Genomic DNA, 20,984 nt, shown 5'->3' with positions numbered 1-20,984 from the left:
TTTTTCTCCCTGTGGCTGTGCTGGTACCTAAGGTGCCAAAGTCCCCTTTACTTTTCATTCTGCTTTACTTAAGTTGAAGAAAGCTTGCCCCATAGCCACCACAGCTGGGAATGTGCTGAGTCTCGCCTGAAGCCAGAAAGTCTCAGTGTCTTGGCCAAGGTCCTCAATATAGTACCTGGGTATTGCTGATGGTTATTAGTGCCTAGGAGCTCTGTGGTTAGCAGGCGATGAATGGTGCCAAGCAGTGGGCTTTCTTCTGGCCAAGGGTATGTCTATAAATTTGAGAGCAAAGGCTTGGAAAGGGGTCTCATGGCTCTGACTGGTGCCCTATCCTGTGGCTGAACTGATGTCCAAGATGTAAGACAATGTCTTTTCCACTCTTTCCTCTCCTCTCTTCAAGTGGAAGAAGTGGTCTCTTTTCAAGCTGTGAACTGTGCAGCCTGGGTTTAGGAGAGGGGTGATGCCAGCACTTCCTTAGTAATCCTAGCTAGTGTCTCAGTAGGTCATGTGTGCTCCTCCCCCGACCCCAGTCTACTGGCTCTGGGTCGCTACAGCACTAAGACTCACCTAAAAGATGCAGTTCTTGTGGTCTAGACTGCCTTTCACATTTATTTATAGCCCCAGAGTAGTTTAGCCCGCAGTGGTGATGTTTGCAGGAACTCAAGTTCTGAGTGCTAGGATCAGCAATTACTCTATAGCCTGAGCTGTTTAAATTCTCTCTCCATGGGCTGGCATCAGCTGAGTTTGGTCTGGTTTTCCTTTCTACTATAAGAAGAGGGCAGCACTGAGTTCAATGCCTCACAGTTGCTGGCTCTCCCTCTCCCCAGTGTACAGAAACAATCTGTGCACCATGCCACTGCTGCTGGAGGATGTGGGAGGGGTAGCATCAGCTATTTAAGACTGTTTTTACTACTCTTCAGTGGCTGTTTCAGTAATACAAAGTTAAAACTAGGTACTGTGAGTAATCACCTGATTTTTGATTCTTTTTTTTTTTTAATTTTTTAAATTTTATTATTTTTTTATTGCATTTTAGGTTTTGGGGTACATGTGAAAAACATTCAAGGTTGTTGCACAGGTGCATACGTGGCAGTGTGATTTGCTGCCTTCCTCCCCTTCACCTATATCTGGCATTTCTCCCCATGCTATCCCTCCCCAACTCCCCCCCGCCCGCTGTCCCCCCCACTCCCCCCAACAGACTCCATGAGTTTGCGTCCTTTGTAGGGACATGGATGAACCTGGAAACCATCATTCTCAGCAAACTGACACAAGAACACAAAATCAAACACTGCATGTTCTCACTCATAGGAGGGTGTTGAACAATGAGAACACATGGACACAGGGAGGGGAGCACTATACACTGGGGATTTTTGATTCTTATAAAGGTGCTTTTTAATGTAGATAATTGTTTGGTGTCTTTGGTGGGGGACAATCATTGGAGATTTCTATTCCACCCTGTTGCTGTGCTTTCAATTCTAGTTGCTATACTTTTTTTTTTTTTTTGACTTGTAGCATAAATTGCTCCTCAGTATAATCCAATTATATTTGGGCCCCTCTGCAGAAGTAGTTTTTGTTGCCGGACTTTGTGTGTTTTTCTGATGCCAGTACGGCTTTTCTTAGCTGTCCCTTTCCCTGATTCTCTCTGGTAAACTGACCTGTAGTTTAGGTTGTTCTTGTGGAGCTACTAGCCTCTTCTTAATTACTTACTACCAAAATTTCCATCGTTTTGTGAGCACGCTTTGGTTTGAACTTTCCCACACTGTGTTCCCAATAAAGTCAGTTGCTTTTGTGAGAACTTTAGAGCTTTTTGTTTTTACAGCTCACCTCTCTCCCTGGGCAAATCTAGAGCTGAGGTTGGGATTAGTGGTCTGCTTCTCTCAGAGTGACACAATTACTTCACAAGTAGAATGTGTCTTGCTATTTCTAATGTGGAGAATATCCTATGAGCTAGCTGGGGTGAGCATGATTTGGGCCCAGTTTTTTTGGCCTGTTGTGCCTGGGTTAGTGCTTTCATCTTATGAGTTAAAGCTGGTTGGGGAAATGGAACCCTAATCCCCTCATCTTTCATTAGAATTGAGTTTCTGTAACATGGAGCTAGGGAGAATAAGAAATGTTGATTTCCTATACCCTTCCTAGAGAGAAATTCCATCTTCTTGAGTGTACCTGCCCAAAGTGGAGCTTCTATCATTGAGCTTGAAACTCTCACTGTGTTTTACTGAGATTTAGATTTTCTTGAATAAATAACTCTTTATTTCTTTATGCCCTTGGGATAATTTCTGAAGACTTTAACATGGTTGTTCTAAAAATAATTTTCACCAGTTATGGTTGTTTCTCTGGGGAAAGGATCCATGGAACATTCCACATCTCTGTCTGGAAGTGATCTCTTTGTTTAACATTTTACAAAACTGCCAGATTATTTTCTAGCATGGCTGTACCATCTTACATTTCTATCATCAAGGTAAGAAAGATATATTTCTCTGTAGCCTCACCAGCATTTGGCATTGTCAATATTTTTTATTTTAGTAATTCCAATAGGTGTATGATTACCTTTGTTTTTATTTCCCCTATGATTAATGATGTTGAGCATCGTCACATGTGTTTTTTAGCATTTGTACATATTTTTGTGGTTTTAATTTGAATTTTCCTAAAGGTGAGTGATATTGAACATCTTTTCACGTGTTTGCCAACTTTATATCTTCTTTGATGAAATAAATATTTATTCATGGCTTAGCAATCTTCACAGTCTCAATCTTCAGCTCATCTCTGTATATCTGTGTCCCCAGTAAGATCCCATGGGATTTGTTCCATGCCACTGTGACTGCTGTTGTTGCTGTCTGCTATAGGTTCCTTAGGCCTACAAATGCCAGAACTGAAGCTTCCAAAGGCTGTGCCATCCAGTGACCACCAATATTTCCTCCTCCATGTCCTCTTTCCCCAAGCCTTGCTGTCTCTAAGGGTCTAAATTTTTTAGTTTTTTTTTTTAAAACCGGTAGTACAACATTCTTTTGGTTGGCTTCCCACCCCCCTTGCCCTCCCCCAGCAGCGGTGGCATATGACTCTCATTCCATTTTCTTTATTTTTTTCCTTCACTGGCAAGTATGTAGAACAATGTTTCATTTCCTTCTGTTTTTCCCTGGTTTACTTCCCTTCCTCCCTCCCTCCCTCCTTCCTTCCTCACTGCCTTCCTTTCTCTCTCCCTCTCCTTCCCTTCCTCCCTCCCTCCCTCTCTCTTTCTTTTTGCAGTGGCATGCTCTTGGCTCATGGCACCCTTGACTTCTCAGACTCAAATGATGCTCCTACCTCAGTCTCCTGAGTAGCTGGGACCACAGGCGAGCATCACCATGCCTGGCTAATACTTCTAGATTTTGTAGAAACAGGGTTTCATTATGTTGCCCAGGCTGGTCTCAAACTTCTGGGCTCAAATGATCTTCTTGCTTCAGGTCTCCCAAAGTGCTGGTGCTGCAGGCATGAGCCACCAAGCCCGACCCTCACCCCGTTTATTTCTTAAGGTCCTGTGTCTTCTCTACCTGTGAAGGGCTAACAATATTTGCTGGATCATAGTGTCCTTTGCTCTTCATTTTCCTTTCTCTTGTTTTGTGGTCTTGACATTTTTTTTTTTATTTAAATATACTCCCTCAGGATTTATCTTATGGGATTCCTCCCATAGTGAAAGCTATGAAGAAAGGAAGTTCTAGGACTGCAGAAAGCATCTGCTATTCAAGTAAAACCTCCTTACCCACTTTCACATTCCTAAGTAGAATTTCTCCTAGGAGATATCTTTGCATCATTCCATTATTTAATACAGACTGGGTTCACATATATTGAAATCCTGCCTTACTGGATTTCATTTTTCTCTCCCAACCCCCAAGAGTCTTAACTCTCTAAATGTCTTGAGTATCTTCCTTTCTGGCCCAGGCTATCCTGCTTTCCAAATTACAGTCACTGTGTCACTTGAACCTCAGTAAATAATACCTGCTTGCTGTGTTCTTCTCTCTTCATTCTTTCTAAATGTTTTGTAATCAGTCATTAAAAGAAGAATGCTAATCTGCTCCTATTATTGACACTTTGTCTACAGTTTTCAGAGGGCACCTCAATAGTTTTTTGAATCTGGTCTCCCTTGTGGGAAGCGATGTGGTAATGAGAGGTTATTCCAGTTTACTTATATTTTTCTTTTTCTTTTTTATTATATCTAAGTCCAAGTTACCTTTCTAGACTTAATAACAGAAAATATATCCTACTCTTTCCTAGTATCATATCAAAATATCATGTTGTATATTTTAAATATATCTATCTATCTATATCTAATCAATCAAGCAATCAATCAATCAATCTATCTATCTATCTATCTGTCTATCTATCTCTCCTGCTTTTAGGCCTGGGGACATCTTTTGGGGGTACATCCCTCTTTTTACCTTTCATTTAGGGAGAGTTTGATCTCTAAGAACTTAAGCCTTTTCTACCTTCATTTCCTGATAATATCTTGGTTTGTTTTCTGACATTTCTAAAGCTAAAACAGTCTCCTGGACTGTGGTTCTCTGTTCATTTAAAAGACAGTGCAGTTGCTCTGCCTGCTGCCAAGGTCCTTAACCGGTTGCTGTGCCAACCAGATTCTGAAGGCCAAGGCATTACTGCCACAGTCTTCTTTTAGTGCATTATTTTTTTGTTGTTGTTCTGAGTTTTTTCCTTTGGATTTGTGGTTGGTTTTTTTCTTGCTACTTAAATCCTAGAAACAGCCATATTCCCAATGTTGCAGGGTTCTTACACTTCTTTTCCGTATATTTACATTTTATTGAATTTGTTAGCATTACAGAGTTCTTGCACTGCCAAACTATACCTGAGAAGTCAAAGAAATGGACAGCCTCATCCACCCAACATATAGTATGTTGAAACTTGATTCATACACATTTTGATATTTTCACAATCTTTTAAACAGTTATAACAAGTGTTGGAATTTAAATCTGCTGCAGGTCTTCAGATTTCGTGTACAGTATGCCGTTACCTAACACCTCCACTTATTCATCTCTGTTTATTCTTCAATAACATAACCTCCAACAATATTTTGCTGGAAAAAGACATACTTTTCAGTGAAAATATGTGGCTCAATGAAGAGATTATTTGTTAAGGTTTTTGGTTCCCAAACAAAGTCTTCAGTTTACCAAGAATCCCATTTCTGATTTAATCATTTAGCCTCCCCTTGGCTAGCTCAACTACTCATCCAAATACACCAGAAGGCAGGCATCCTGCCTGCCACCTCAAATAATGACAACATTATTGCTCAGACATTGTCGGTAGGTCCTGTCAGGAGATACTGTAACCCTCCTAGAGTCCAATTCCTGCACTAACACTTCCATCAAGACTGACTTCTATAGGAAAATGCTCCTACACCAAAATAGTTTTACCCACTTGCTTCACTCTTGCCAGGAGCAAGTCTGCAACTCATGCATTTGGCAAAGAGATTTATTATGGAGAAACACAGGCTCTGCATCAGTTAGTCACATACCACTTTGAGTTATTTTTATTGAACCAAAGATACAAAACTAGGAAACTGCCAGACTATCTCATTAGGTGGAAACTTTTCTGTAATCCAGGCAAGCTTCCTCAAGTCCCCTTTAAAGGACAAAAAACTACTAGGTAGTTTAAGCTTTAATTATTAAAAACAGAAGTGCTACATTGCCTTTCCTCCTGACTCTCCAAATGAACATAAAGACACACCAAAAGGTTGAAAACAGAGCTAGCTAGGAAAATCACTGCATCTATGGCACATCCAATACCTTGAAAATTTGGGCACAAGTATATAAGAAGTTCTTATCAAAGATACATGCACAATTCATGAAACTTAAATGAGTTTTAGCTGAGGTTTTGCTCATATCGCTCTGAATTTATAAGGACAGATTGTGAATCCATTAGTCTGAGCAGAAAGCATATTATTCTCACTGCAGTTTACTATACAATTTAGACCTGATTAGAGGAGGTATTAGCAGCACCTGAAATAGAGCCTCCAGCATCCACTGCCCTTTACATCAAAGTCTATTTGGGTCTACCCTCAGGATTGGCATATCCATGAGACATTTCACAATTCTAATGCATACTTCAGGTTACTTACTTAACCAAGCAATATGCTCTGTCAAAGAACTTATTTCAAGTCAAAGTAAAAAAAGCCTTAATGTGGAACAAAGAAAAGCACTTTCTAAATAAAAAATTACTAAAAGAAACAAAATTATTCTCTCACCCATTCTTTCACTTTGGGAACCACAGTTTGGTTGAATTTATTTTGTGATTACCTCAGAATAGAACTAAAAGTTTAAATAACAAATCACAGTCCTACACAGATGATCTGGACATATCAGTTCTTTTGAGTGGCATGTTCCAGAAAGTCTAATATAGCCACAGCCTACTACAGAGAGTATTCCTTAAGAGCAGGGCACAGGCCAGGTTAATTAAGGAATTTAAATGTTTATCTTTTATAGCAGATCAGAACCTAGATGACTGACTTTCTGCAGGATTTCTTATAAGAATCCAGTGTGCACCTATGCAACAATCTTGCATGTTTTTCACATGTACCCCAAAATCTAAAATGCAATAAAAAAAAATAAAAGAATCCAGTAGAGCTGGTTTCAAGGTTCACATTGACACTTAATAGTTGTTAACGTCTTATCCAGAAATTGTGATCCACATGAAGTACACAGTGAGTGCAGCAAATCTGAGGTAGTCAACCTTCAGTATCTGAACATAAAAAGATTTTGAAATGACCACTGGCTACAGGTTTTTCTGTTTTTTTTTGTATTTGCAGAGTAAATATGAAAGAACACTGTTGAAACTAGTTCAACATTTATATAACAATGAAAATTCCCCCAAATCCAATATGCATGAAGAGCAGTTGTGAAACTTTAACTTCCATAGTAGAATAGGGCTGGTCACTTAAATTGAGTAGTATGTATGGATCGGTTGCTGTAGATCCAGCGAAGATCCGATGATGAGTGGCTGTTCATGCTCTCACACTCCTTCATCTGGTTTACAATAATGCTTATCACTCTTTGAGTCTTTGAAATTCACAGCCAGGATCAGGATCTATCCAACGAACATTCAGAACCAATTAAAGAACATGTAGTAGAGAAAAGGGGGCCTCAGAAGCAATGCATACAGGTCATCCACATCTCTAGGTGAGTTGCATTACATTACCCTCTCTGATAATGAATGTAGTTTAGAATAAGATAAAGAACAGCTAGTACCACTTATTAACACTTAAGGCGTCAATCAATCCTCACCCATCAATGCTCCATCTGCAGCCATAACAGGGAAAGAATTGAAAAAGAAGGGAAACAAGCTATGGTATCTGAATTATGCCACTGTACTAAAGAATAAAATATGTCCAGAAAAGACATAGAACCTTTATTCATAGCAGTCAAATATTAGAAACAACCCAAATGCTCATTAACAGGAAAAATGGATAAACAAATTGTGGTATTCTATTACACGAGAAACTACTCAGGAAAAAAAAAATTGGATCGAACATTTTGGGCAAGCATGTTTCATAGGTGCTGTTGTGTACTTCATGTTGCATCACATCGGGAGGCACATAATAATGTCGAATTGTCCTAATAATAGTGGTACTGAGTTTGATAACTTGGTTAAAATTTCTCCATTGACAAAATATTTTTTCCTTTATAATCAGTACATTATCAGTGGGATTATACTTTGAGAATTTATGCATATCCTTTTCTCTAACAATTTTCATAATAATTTTAGCACCCACTGATGATCCTTACCTAAATCCATTATTATACTAGGACTGCAAAACAATAATTTTCTTTCTCTTTTAAAAAAAATTCTTTGAGTCTCTTGGGATGGAGAAATGATGATTTTCTAAATCTATCATCTTTCTATATTTGTTAGCTGCTATTCTTCTGCAAAGAAAAACTTTATTTTAACATTTTTTTTCCTGAGTGGAGTATTTTAAAGGTATCACTCTAAGGGACTTAAGAATATACAAATGTTAGCTCCGTACTATTCACACTGTTTTGTACCCTTTTAAAACAAGTACTGGGGTTATAATATACAGCATGGTGACTATAGTTAACAGTACCTTATCGTTTACTTGAAATTTGCTAAGAGAGTATATCCTGTGATCTCACCACTCCTAACACACAAACATAATGGTAACTTTGGTGATTAGCATGTTAATTGATTTTATTGGGGTAGTATTTCACAATGTATACATATATCAAAGCATTATGCCATACACCTTGAATGTATACAATTTTTGTTTGTATTATACCTCATTAAAGCTGAAAAATGAAATGAAAAATGAAAAAATAACACATCTTGTTTTTATGGAAAGGTTTTTGTATAAGTACACACAGTACTTTCTGGTTATAAATGGCTGTGTAGCATTCTATAGAATGAGCCTACAAAAATTTATTTAACCAGGTTCTTATGAATGGGCATGTAGATTGTTTCCAGTCTTTTGCCATTAACAATGATGCTACAAACATCCTTGTTTATATGTTTTGTGAACACATTGCAATTTGCCTTTAGGTGTTGCTAGGTTCAGTAGTCATTTACAGATTTTTTAGGTACTACTAAAACACCATTTTTTTTTAGGTACTACTGAACTAAAACACCGTAAAGATTATGTTCTCAATAGCAATGCATGAAGTACCAGTTTTCCTACACTCTTAAAATAGAGTGTGTTATTACATTTAAAAATCTTTGCAAATCTGAAAGGCAATAAAAAAAATCTATCTCTTGAGAGTTTGGCATTGCATTTATTTTCTTAGGAGATTGTGAACCTTTCATCCAAATGAAAGCCATTTGTATGTACTTTATTATGAGTGTTAATTAATAATGTTTTGCCCATTTTTCTATTGTTATTTTGTTATTCCTTATTAACTATATATAGAGGAAATTAGCTCTTTGTTATATGTGTTACAAATATTTTCCCAGTTTTTCATTTGCCTTTTGATTTTATTTATAGAATTTTCCCATGCAGATAAAAATATTTATTTCTCTATATTATTTTAATAAATCATAATTGTACACATTTTTGGGGTACAATGTGATGTTTTGATATATGTATATAATGTGAAATGATTAATTAACATATCTATCATCTCAATTTTTGTGTTGAGATGTTTGAAATTAATTCTCTTAGCTATTTGGAAATATACAATACATTGTTATTAGCTACAGTCACCCTGTTGTGCAACAGATCTCAAAAATGTATTTCTCCTGTCTAAAACTTTGTACCTCCATGTGGTTCAGCAATCCCACAGACTGAAATCAGTATGTCAAAGAGATATCTCAACTCCCACGTGCATTGCAGCACTATTTGCAATAGCCATGATATAGAATCAACCTAAGTGTCCATCATTGGATGGATGGATAAAGAAAATGTGGTACGTGCATACAATGGAATAATATTCAGCCTTTAAAAAAAAAGAAAATCCTGTCATTTGTGTCAACACAGATGAACATGGAGGACATTATGCAAAGTGAAATAAGCCAGACACAGAAAAACAAATACCATGCAATCTCACTCATGTGTGGAATATTCAAAAACATGGATTTTGTTCTGGGTGCAGTGGTTTATGCCTGTAATTTCAGTGCTTTGGGAGACGAAGGCAGGAGGATCACTTGAGATCAGGATTTCGAGACCAGGCTTGGCAACACAGTGAGACCCTATCTCTTAAATTTTTTTTTTTTTCAAATTAGCCAGGAGTGGTGGTACGCACCTGTAGTCCTAGCTATTTGGGAGGCTGAGGTGAAACGATTGCTTGGGTCCAAGTGTTTGAGATTGCAGTGAGCTATGATCATGCCACTGCATTTTAGCCTGAGTGACAGAGCAAGATCCTATCTCCAAAAAGAAGAAAAAGAGGTTTTTATATAATCAATCTTTTTCTATTGTAGCTTCATTGTTTTACATATTTTATAAATTTTGGTAGAAATTTAATGTACAGAAAATTGCACATTATTATATATAAGTGCAATTTAATGAGTTTTCACTAACTGTATACTTCCATTAACCAGAAGCCAGATCAATAAACAGAACAGGACCAATACCCTGGGTGTCCATCTTGTGCTCCCATGCAGTCACTGCCTGCTCCTTTCCACACACGAGATTCGGTTCATTTTGTATGGCTCCATTTATTAACATAATATTTTAAAAATTCATTTTACCACATTTTCTTTGTCCAGTCTATCATTGATGGGCGTTTATGTTGATTCCATATCTTTGCTATTGTGAATAGTGTTGCAGCGAACATACATGTGCACGTGTCTTTATAACAAAATGATTTACATTCCTTTGGGTATGTACTCAGCAATGGGATTGTTGGATCAATGGTATTTCTGTCTTTAGGTCTTTGGGGAATCGCCACACTGTCTTTCACAATGTCTGAAATAATTTACACTCCCACTAGCAGTGTATAAACAATACTATGCAACCATAAAAAAGAACGAGATCATGTTCCTTGCAGGGACATGGATGGAGCAGGAGGCTATTATTCTTAGAAAACTAGCACAGGAACAGAAAACCATATACCGCATGTTCTCACTTATAGGAGCTAAATGATGAGAACTCATGGACACGTAGAAGGGAACAACACTCATTGGGGCCTTTAGGAGGGTGGAAGCTGGGAGGAGGGAGAGGATCAGGAAAAATAACTAATGGGTACTAGGCGTAATACCTGGATGATGAAATAATCTGTTCAACAAACCCCCATGACACAAGTTTACTCATGTAACAAACCTGCATTTGTACACCTGAACGTAAAATAAAACTTTTAAAAAATTCCTTTTAAGGTAAAGAATGAGTGCAGGATCCAATATTTTTTTCAGGTGACTACCTAGTTTCCCGACACTGTTTATCTTTTCTCTACTGATATGGCATTCCACCCTTATCATATACCAGTTTCTTTTAGATAATTGAATGTATTTCTGAACTCAGTTTTGTTTCATTGATGTGTTCATTTATCTATTCATGGTTTTAAGAAGGGGAGTGACATGGTCTATATTTTTAAACTGTCACTCTAGTTGCTGTGGGGAGAATGGACTGTGAAGAGGAGTGGGCAGAGAGCAAGTACAGAGACCATTTACAAGGATGCTGTAGTAATTTAGGTGAGATAAAATAATGACTTTGACTAGGGAGGTACAGCATGATAGACAGAGTGGTCAGATGTCAGGTATGGTTTGTGCATTTAATTCACATGTTAGTACCACACAACTCTTTTACTTTCTGTGTCTTTATAGTATATTTTAATATCTCATAAGGTCAATTCCTCCTCATTACTCTTCTTTAATAGAATTTTCTGGCTTTTCTTGAATGTCCCTTTTTACCATATGGACTTTAGAATCAGTTTGTCTCATTTCAAAAATCCTGTTGGTGTTTTGATCACTATCAAATTAAACGTATAGACTAATATAAAGAGAAGAATTAACATATGTATAATATGGGTCATCCTATCCAATAATAGGGCATGTATCAAAGACTTTATATCCCTCAGAAGTGTATACAAGATTTTTTCATACAGATCTTTTATGATTCACATTTTAGTTCTGAGTTTTTTTGTAGTTGATATTTGAAATGAAATCTTTTCTATTATATTATCTTCTGATTTTTGTTGTTAATATCTCAATCACACAAATGTATTAAAAAATCAAACATTCATGCATCTACCGCCTAGACTTAATGAATATTAAAACGTTTTGTATTTTTAAATTTTTTATTTGAAATGAAATCTTTTCTATTATATTATCTTCTGATTTTTGTTGTTAATATCTCAATCACACAAATGTATTAAAAAATCAAACATTCATGCATCTACTGCCTAGACTTAATGAATATTAAAACGTTTTGTATTTTTAAATTTTTTAGAGAATACAACATTTGTGGGTAAAATTAAAGCCCCCCGCCCATCTCATCAATCTCTTTCCCTCCCTAAAGATAACCTGGTATTGACAAGTATCCCCTCCTACATTCATATGCATCCATAAGCATTATATAGTATTGTCTTATATAATGTTAATTTTTTTTGTACTTTAGATTCTGGGGTACATGTGCAGATCATGCAAGATTATTGCATAAGTACATTCATGGCAAGGTGGTTTGTTGCCACCATTCCCCCATCGCCTATACCTGACATTTCTCCCCATGTTATCCCTCTCCAACCCTCCCTCCCACTATCCCTCCTGTAGCTCCCAGCAATGGACCCCGGTGTTTGATGCTCCCCTCTTTGTGTCCAAGTGTTATCATTGTTCAACACACACCTATGAGTGAGAACATGCAGTGTTTGATTTTCTGTTCTTGTGTCAGTTTGCTGAGAATGATGGTTTCCAGGTTCATCCATGTCCCTACAAAGGACACAAACTCATCTTTTTTTTTGGCTGCATAGTATTCCATGGTGTATATGTGCCACATTTTCTTTATCCAGTCTATCACTGATGGGCATTTGGGTTGGTTCCAAGTCTTTGCTATTGTGAACAGTGCTGCAATAAACATACAGGTGCATGTGTCTTTATAATAGAACGACTTATAGTCCTTTGGGCATATACCCAGTAATGGGATTGCTGGGTCAAATGGAATTTCTATTTCTAGGTCCTTGAGGAATTGCCACACTGTCTTCAACAATGGTTGAACTAATTTACACTCCCACCAACACTGTAAAAGTGTTCCTGTTTCTCTGCATCCTCTCCAGCATCTGTTGTCTCCAGATTTTTTAATGATCGCCATTCTAACTGGCGTAAGATGGTATCTCAATGTAGTTTTGATTTGCATTTCTCTAATGACCAGTGATGATGAGCGTTTTTTCACGTTTGTTTGCTTCATATATGTCTTCTTTTGAAAAGTGTCTGTTCCTATCCTTTGCTCACTTTTGGATGGTTTTTTTTTTTTTTTTCTTGTAAATCTGTTTTAGTTCTTTGTAGATTTTGGATATTAGCCCTTTGTCAGATGGGTAGATTGCAAACATTTTTTCCCATTCTGTTGGTTGCCGGTTTGCTCTAATGATTGTTTCTTTTGCTGTACAGAAGCTCTGAAGTTTAATTAGATCCCATTTGTCTATTTTGGCTTTTGTTGCCATTGCTTTTGGTGTTTTAGTTATGATGTCCTTGCCTATGCCTATGTTCTGAATGGTTTTGCCTAGGTTTTCTTCTAGGGTTTTAATGGTGTTAGGTCTTATGTTTAAGTCCTTAATCCATCTGGAGTTAATTTTAGTGTAAGGTGTCAGGAAGGGGTCCAGTTTCTGCTTTCTGCACATTGCTAGCCAATTTTCCCAACACCATTTAGTAAACAGGAAATCCTTTCCCCATTGCTTGTTTTTGTCAGGTTTATCAAAGATCAGATGGTTGTAGATATGTGGTGTTGCTCCAGAGGCCTCTGTTCTGTTCCATTGATCTGTATCTCTGTTTTGATACCAGTACCATGCTGTTTTGATTACTGTTGCCTTGTAGTATAGCTTAAAGTCTGGCAGCGTGATGCTGCCAGCTTTGTTCTTTTTGCTTAGGATTGTCTTGGCTATGCAGGCTCTTTTTTGGTTCCATATGAAGTTTAAAGTGGTTTCTTCCCATTCTGTAAAGAAGGTCATTGGTAGTTTGATGGGGATAGCATTAAATCTATAAATTACTTCAGGTAGTATGGCCATTTTCACAATATTGATTCTTTCTAAACATGAGCATGGAATGTTTTTCCATCTGTTTGTGTCTTCTCTTATTTCCTTGAGCAGTGGTTTGTAGTTCTCCTTGAAGAGGTCCTTTACATCCTTTGTTAGTTGATCTGTTATTGGTGTATAGGAATGCTTGTGATTTCTGCACATTGATTTTGTATCCTGAGACTTTGCTGAACTTGCTTATCAGCTTAAGGGGAGTTTGGGCTGAGACGATGGGATCTTCTAAATATAGAATCATGTCATCTGCAAATAGAGACAATTTGACTTCATCTTTTTCTAATTGAACACCTTTATTTCTTTTTCTTGCCTGATTGCTCTGGCTAAAGCTTCCAATACTATATTGAATAAGAGTGGAGAGAGAGGGCATCCTTGTCTAGTGCCAGATTTCAAAGGGAATGCTTCCAGTTTTTGCCCATTCAGTATGATATTGGCAGCGAGTTTGTCTTAAATAGCTTATTTTATTTTGTGATAGGTTCCATGAATACCTAGTTTATTGATAGTTTTCCACATAAAGGGCTGTTGAATTTTGTCGAAGGCCTTCTCTGCATCTATTGAGATAATCATGTGGTTTTTGTCTTTGGTTCTATTTATGTGGTGGATTATGTTTATGGACTTGCGTATGTTGAACCAGCCTTGCATCAATGGGATGAAGCCTACTCGATCGTGATGGAGAAGCTTTTTGATGTGCTGTTGCAATCTGTTTGCCAATATTTTATTGAAGATTTTTGCATCTATGTTCATCATGGATATTGGCCTGAAGTTTTCTTTTTTTGCTGAGTCTCTGCTGGGTTTTGGTATCAGGATGATGTTTGTCTCATAAAATGATTTGGGAAGGATTCCCTCTTTTTGGATTATTTGGAATAGTTTCAGAAGGAATGGTACCAGCTCTTCTTTGTACATCCAGTAAAATTTGGCTGTGAACCCGTCTGGACCTGTAATTTTTTTGGTTGGTAGGCTGTTAATTGCTGCCTCAACTTCAGCCCTTGTTATTGGTCTATTCAGGGTTTCAATTTCTTCCTAGTTTAGTTTTGGTAGGGTGCAAGTGTCCATGAATTTATCCATTTCTTCCACGTTTACTGGTTTATGTGCATAGAGTTGTTTGTAGTAATCTCTGATGGTAGTTTTATTTCTGTGGGATCGGTGGTGATATCCCCATTATCGTTTTTTATTGCATCTACTTGATTCTTCTCTCTTTTCTTTTTTATTAATCTGGCTAGTGGTCTGTCTATTCTGTTGATCTTTTCAAAAAACCAGCTCCTGAATTTACTGATTTTTTGAAGGGTTTTTTTTGTGTGTGTGTCTATCTCCTTCATTTCTGCTTTGATCTTAGTTATTTCTTGTCCTCTGCTAGGTTTTGAGTTTTTTTGATCTTGCTCCTCTAGCTCTTTCATTTTTGATGATAGGATGTTGATTTTAGATCTTTCCTCATTTCTCATGTGGGTATTTATTGCTATAAATTTCCCTGTAGACATTGCTTTAAATGTGTCCTAGAGATTCTGGTACGTTGTGTCCTCATTCTCATTGGTTTCATAGAACATCTTTATTTCTGCCTTCATTTCATTGTTCATCCAGTCAACATTCAGGAGCCAGTTGTTCAGTTTCCATGAAGATGTGCAGTTTTGAGTTCGTTTCTTAATCCTGAGATCTAATTTGATTGTCCTGTGGTCTGAGAGACTGTTTGTTTTGATTTCCCTTCTTTTGCATTTGCTGAGAAGTGATTTACTTCCAATTATGTGGTCAATTTTAGAGTAGGTACAATGCGGTGCTGAGAAGAATGTATATTCCGTGGCTGAGGTGGAGATTTCTGTAGATGTCTATTGGGTCCACTTGTTCCAGTTCTGCATTCAAGTCCTGTATATCCTTGTTGATTTTCTGTCTCATTGATCTGTCTAATGTTGACAGTGAAGTATTAAAATCTCCCACTATTATTGTGCGGGAGTCTAAGTCTCTTTGTAGGTCGTTAAGAACTTGCTTTATGTATCTGGGCATTTCTGTATTTGGTGTGTATATATTTATGATAGTTAGCTCTTGTTGTATTGATCCTTTCACCATTATGTAGTGTCCTTCTTTGCTTCTTCTGATCTTTGTTGGTTTAACATTGATTTTATCAGAGACTAAAATTGCTACCCCTGCTTTTTTTTGCTCTTCATTTGCTTGGTAGATCTGCTTCCATCCCTTTATTTTGAGTTTATGTGTGTCTTTGCATGTGAGATGTGTCTCCCAAATACAGCACACTGATGGGTTTTGACTTTTTCCCCAGTTTGCCAGTCTGTGTCTTTTGATTGGGGCATTTAGGCCATTTAAATTTAACATTAATATTGTTATGTGTAAATTTGATCCTGCCGTTTTGTTGCTGGTTGTTTTGCCCATTGGTCAATGGGCAAACAATTTGGTCCATTTTTGCGGTGGCTGGTACTGGATGTTTTTTTCTGTGTTTAGTGCTTCCTTCAGGAGCTCTTGTAGGGCAGGTCTGGTGGTGATGGATTCTCTCAGTAATTGCTTGCCCATAAAGGATTTTATTTCTCCTTCCTTATGAAGTTTAGTTTGGCTGGATATGAGATTCTGGTTTGAAAGTTCTTTTCTTTAAGGATGTTGAATATTGGCCCCTACTCTTTTCTGGCTTGTAGGGTTTCTGCCGAGAGATCTGCTGTGAGTCTGATGGGCTTTCCTTTGTGGGTGACCTGACCTTTCTCTCCGGCTGCCCTTAGTATTTTCTCCTTCATTTCAACCCTGGTGAATCTGATGATTATGTGCCTTGGGGTTGCTCTTCTTGAGGAGTATCTCTGTGGTGTTCTTTGTATTTCCTGTATTTGAATGTTGGCCTGCTTTGCTAGGTTGGGGAAGTTCTCCCGGATAATATTTTGAAGAGTGTTTTCCAGCTTGGATTCATTTTCCCCATCCTCTTCAGGTACACTGATCAAGCATAAATTAGGTCTTTTCACATAGTCCCATATTTCTTGGAGGCTTTGTTCATTTCTTTTCACTCCTTTTTCTCTTTTCATTTTGTTGAGTTGATCTTCAATCTCTGATATCCTTTCTTCTGCTTGATCGATTTGGCTATTGAAACTTGTGTTTGCTTCATGAAGTTCTCATACTGCGTTTTTCAGCTCCATCAAGTCATTTATGTTCTTCTCTAGGCTGGTTATTTTAGTCAGCATTTCATCTAATCTTTTTTCAAGGTTCTTACATTGGGTTAAAACATGTTCTTTTAGCTCAGAGAAGTCTGTTATTACCCATCTTCTGAAGCCTGCTTCTGTCAGCTCATCAAAATCGTCTTCTGACCTGTTTTGTTGCCATGCTGGTGAGTCATTATGATCTCTCTCTGGAGGAGAGGCATTCTGGACTTTGATGTTTTCGTCCTTTTTGCGTTGGTTTCTTCCCATCTTCTCTGAGTAGATATTCTTTCTGTTAAAGTTGGGATTATTTCTCCTGTATGAGGCTTTTCTTGCTTTAAACACATGTGTCAGTGTGCCACTTGAGACAGTCTGTCCATTGTCTGCCTGTGGAGGTGCTGCTGGGGCTGGGTCTCAGCCAGGCTGCTGTTTATTCTTCACCTGGTTTCCGTACTAGTGGGGTTAGCCCCACCTTTCCAATGGCAGGCTCTTTGCCTCTGCAGAGCCCGCTGTTCCCAAGTGGAGGATGTGTTAACTGCAAAACTTTCCAGGGAGTGGGACTCCGGTTTCTGGATCTTGTGGGGGAGGGGCCTGTCTGGTTGTATCTCCTTCCCTGCTTTCAACTCTCCCTTCTGTGGGGTGGGCAGTTCCTTTTCACAAGTTTTCTCAGTATTAGTCCAACTCTCTGCCCTGGTCTGTGCTAACAAGGCACCGGTCTGGCCGGGGCTGCCGGCCTGGTCTGTCGCCCAGGTCTGTGACTCCGGGTGGTTCTGAGCAAGGCAGCGTTTCCCTGGTCTGTGTGCTGCCGAAGTCTTGGAGTGAATTTTTCTATCTGATTCAGAGAATGGAGGAGGTGATACCCCCCCATCCTCTATGCCTGATACGCTTTCCAGGTGGAGTAGTGCACCCCGCCTTGCCTCAGCTGGACACCTTTGGGCTGCTTTTGCTGGCTTTTTGGGGGGTTGATCCCACGGTTCAACCAATCCCTTTAAAACAAAACTGGTACCTCACTTGGAGACACAGATATTGCTCTGGTTCTCTCTCACTCGGTGGTAGCTGTACTCCAGAGAAGCTTCCTTTTGGCCATCTTCCCCTGAATCCCCTACTGTTAAATTTTACAATATCATAGTGTACATGTCATTTTGCAACTTTTTCTATTTAATATTTTGTTTTTGGGCCAGGCATGGTGTCTCACACCTGTAACCCCAGCACTTTGGGAGACCAAGGTGGGTGGATCACTTGAGGTCAGGAGTTCGAGACCAACCTGGCCAACACAGTGAATCCCTGTCTCTACTAAATATACAAAAATTAGTTGGTTATGATAACACATGCCTGTTATCCCAGCTAGTCAGGAGGCTGAGGCATGAGAATCGCTTGAACCTGTGAGGCAGAGTTTGCAGTGGGCCAACAACTGCACGCCAGCCAGGTTGACAAAGTGAGACTCTGTCTGAAAAAAAAAAATGTTTTGAAATTTATCTGTGTTTCTACATGTAGTTTTATCTAACTCACTTTAACTGAACAAGATAATTACTTGGTATAAATATAACACAATTTTAAAAAGCCAATTTCACTATCAAGGGACAGTTGGCTGGTTTTCAACTTTTTGGTATTGTAAACTATGTTGTAATAAACATCCTTAAGTGCACATCTTCAACGTTACCAGATGTTGCCAAATTGCTTTCTGAATAACATCAATAAACTTACTTATTTATTCCACAGATACTTATTTACTCCAAAATATATGCCAGCCACTATTCTGGGGCTACGTATGCAACAATGTCTCAGTCTCTTTGTACTGCTATAAAAAAACGCTGAGACTAGGTAATCTATAAATATCAGAAATTTATCTTCTCACAGTTCTAGAGTCTGGTAACTCTAAGATCAGGGCACTGGAAATGTTCAGTTGTCTTGTGAGGACTGCTTCCAAGATGGAGCTTTGTTGCTGCATCCTCCTTGTTAGGGGAACATGATGTTCTCACATGGTAGAAGGCAGAAAGGCAAGTGAGCCAAATGCTGCATGAAGAATCTTTTCTGAGGGCCTAATATTCTTGCAGGGAGGAGCCCTCATTACCTAATCATCTCTCAAGTGCCCCACCTCTTAATACCATCGCATTGGCTATTAAGTTTCAGCACCTGAATTTTGGAGGGGACACATTCAAATCAGAGCAAACTTAACAAAGTAGACAAAAATCCCTTCCTTCTGGAGATTACATTGAAGTTGGGAGGAAACAGATAAAACTCAAAATAACTAAATAAAATATAGAATATGTTATATGCAGATAAATTAGAAGAAAAATAAGGCAAGGAAAGGGAATGTAGAGTGTCGTGTTTGTTAATTTTAAGTGTCAACTTGGCTATGCTATACTATCCAGTTATTTAATCAAATACTAATCTAGATGTTACCATGAAGGTATTTTATAGATGTGGTTAACATGTACAATCAGTTGACTTGAAGTAAAGGGGATTACCCTCAATAATGTGGATGGGCCTCATCCAATCACTTCAAGGCCTTAAGAGCAAACATGAGGTTTCCTGGAGGAGAAAGAATTCTGCCTCAAGACTGTAGCATCATCATCTGCAGAGTTTCTAGCCCAACAGCCTTCCCTGTGGATTTCAGACTTGCCAGCCCCCACAATTGCATGAGTCAGTTTTTAAAGATAACTCTCTTCTAAGTTTTATAAATATAAAATAAAAAAGATAAGTAAAATAATAATAAAGATGAAAGATAAATCTTATAAATCATATTTATAAAAGAGTTATATTTAAAAATAAGATTCTATTTGTTCTATTTTTCTAAAGAGCACTGACTGACACACATTTTGTTACCAAGAGTGGGTCTAGAGGAACAGAATCTTAAGAATGGGTTTTCTGAATTGGTTCTGAAGTTTCTGAAATTGCTTCTCTGATCTGATTAGGTTTAAATGCACTAATGACTACCTACAATAGTAAAGAGGACACTGGGGAAAATGAAATAATCAGACTTTTCAGAAATAACTGAACACCAGCTCTGAAATGACATGAATTCCAGGAGACCCAAAATGGCACTGTGGTCCACCAGTCAGATTAGGGGCTTATGGTGGTCAATTATTTAATGGAGTTTTAGCTCGCATCTACCTCATAGTGGACCCAGTAGATTCCTGAACCTACCCTCTGGTTATTTTCCCAGTTCTGGGATATATAATTGGAATAGACACAGTCAGCAACTGGTAGAATCCCCACACTGATTCCCTGACTTGTGGATTGAGGGTTATTATGGTACAAAATGTCAAGTGAAAGCTGCTAGAACTGCCTCTGCTTAGGAAAATAGTACATCAAAAGCAATACTACATTCCTGGAGGGATTGTAGCGATCAGTGCAACCACCAAGGGCTTAAAAAATGCAAGGGTGATGATTTCCACCATATCCCCATTCAACTTACCTATTTGGCCTATACAGAAAACACAAGAATTTTTTGCTTGCTTCAGCAACGCATATACTAAAATTGGAACAATATGGAAAAGATGATCATGACCCCTGTGCAAAGATGACATGCAAATTCGTGAAGTATTTCATATTTTTGAGAAATGATAAATCCTTAAGGTGATGGATATGCTAATTACCATGATTCAATCATTATACAATGTATACGTGTATGGAAACATCCATCATATTATATGTACAATTATTATGTGTCAACTTTTTAAAAAGTTTTATCTTGGAGAATGATAGTGCATTTTCAAAAGTTTAACCAGGTAGTGACTTGAATTGCAGCTGCTGTACCAGATGAGGTTTCATTGCTTGAACAAATTAACACATCTTCTGGTATCTGCTACGCAGTTATTGATCTGATGAATGCCTTTTTTCTCAATTCCTGTTAGTGAAGACCATGAGAAGAAGTTTGCTTTATCTGGCAAAGCCAGCAATATTTTCTATCTCTGTCAGTTCTCCACCCTATTTCATAATTAATTCACAGGGACCTTGCTTACCTTCCCCTTCCACAAGACATCACACTGATTCATTGCATGGATTACATTATGTTGATTGGACCTAATGAGCAAGTAATAGCAACTACTCTAGACTTATTGGTAATACATTCACATGTCAGAGGGTGAGAAATACATTTTTTAAAATAAGAGAACTTTCAACTCAGTGAAATTTCTTTCTTTCTTTTTTTCCTTGTAAAAACAATTTTATTTTAAATAAAGACAGGGTCTCACACTGTTGCCCAGGCTAG

General features: G+C 38.0%; 1 non-coding gene across 1 annotated transcript; it reads left to right on the top strand.

The window, feature by feature from the left end:
- The first annotated feature begins 20,224 nt into the window (after positions 1–20,224).
- Positions 20,225–20,329, top strand: LOC135269258 (U6 spliceosomal RNA). Its single transcript, XR_010337587.1, has one exon. It is a non-coding gene; the product is annotated as a U6 spliceosomal RNA (small nuclear RNA).
- The last annotated feature ends 655 nt before the right edge of the window (positions 20,330–20,984 follow it).

This window comes from Aotus nancymaae, unplaced genomic scaffold, assembly GCF_030222135.1.
Source record: "Aotus nancymaae isolate 86718 unplaced genomic scaffold, 86718_ANA_hifiasm-v0.15.2.pri h1tg000004l, whole genome shotgun sequence".
Taxonomy (NCBI): Eukaryota; Metazoa; Chordata; class Mammalia; order Primates; family Aotidae; genus Aotus; species Aotus nancymaae.
The sequence above is the reverse complement of the archived record's forward strand: the minus strand, read 5'-3'. Positions and strand labels throughout refer to the sequence as shown.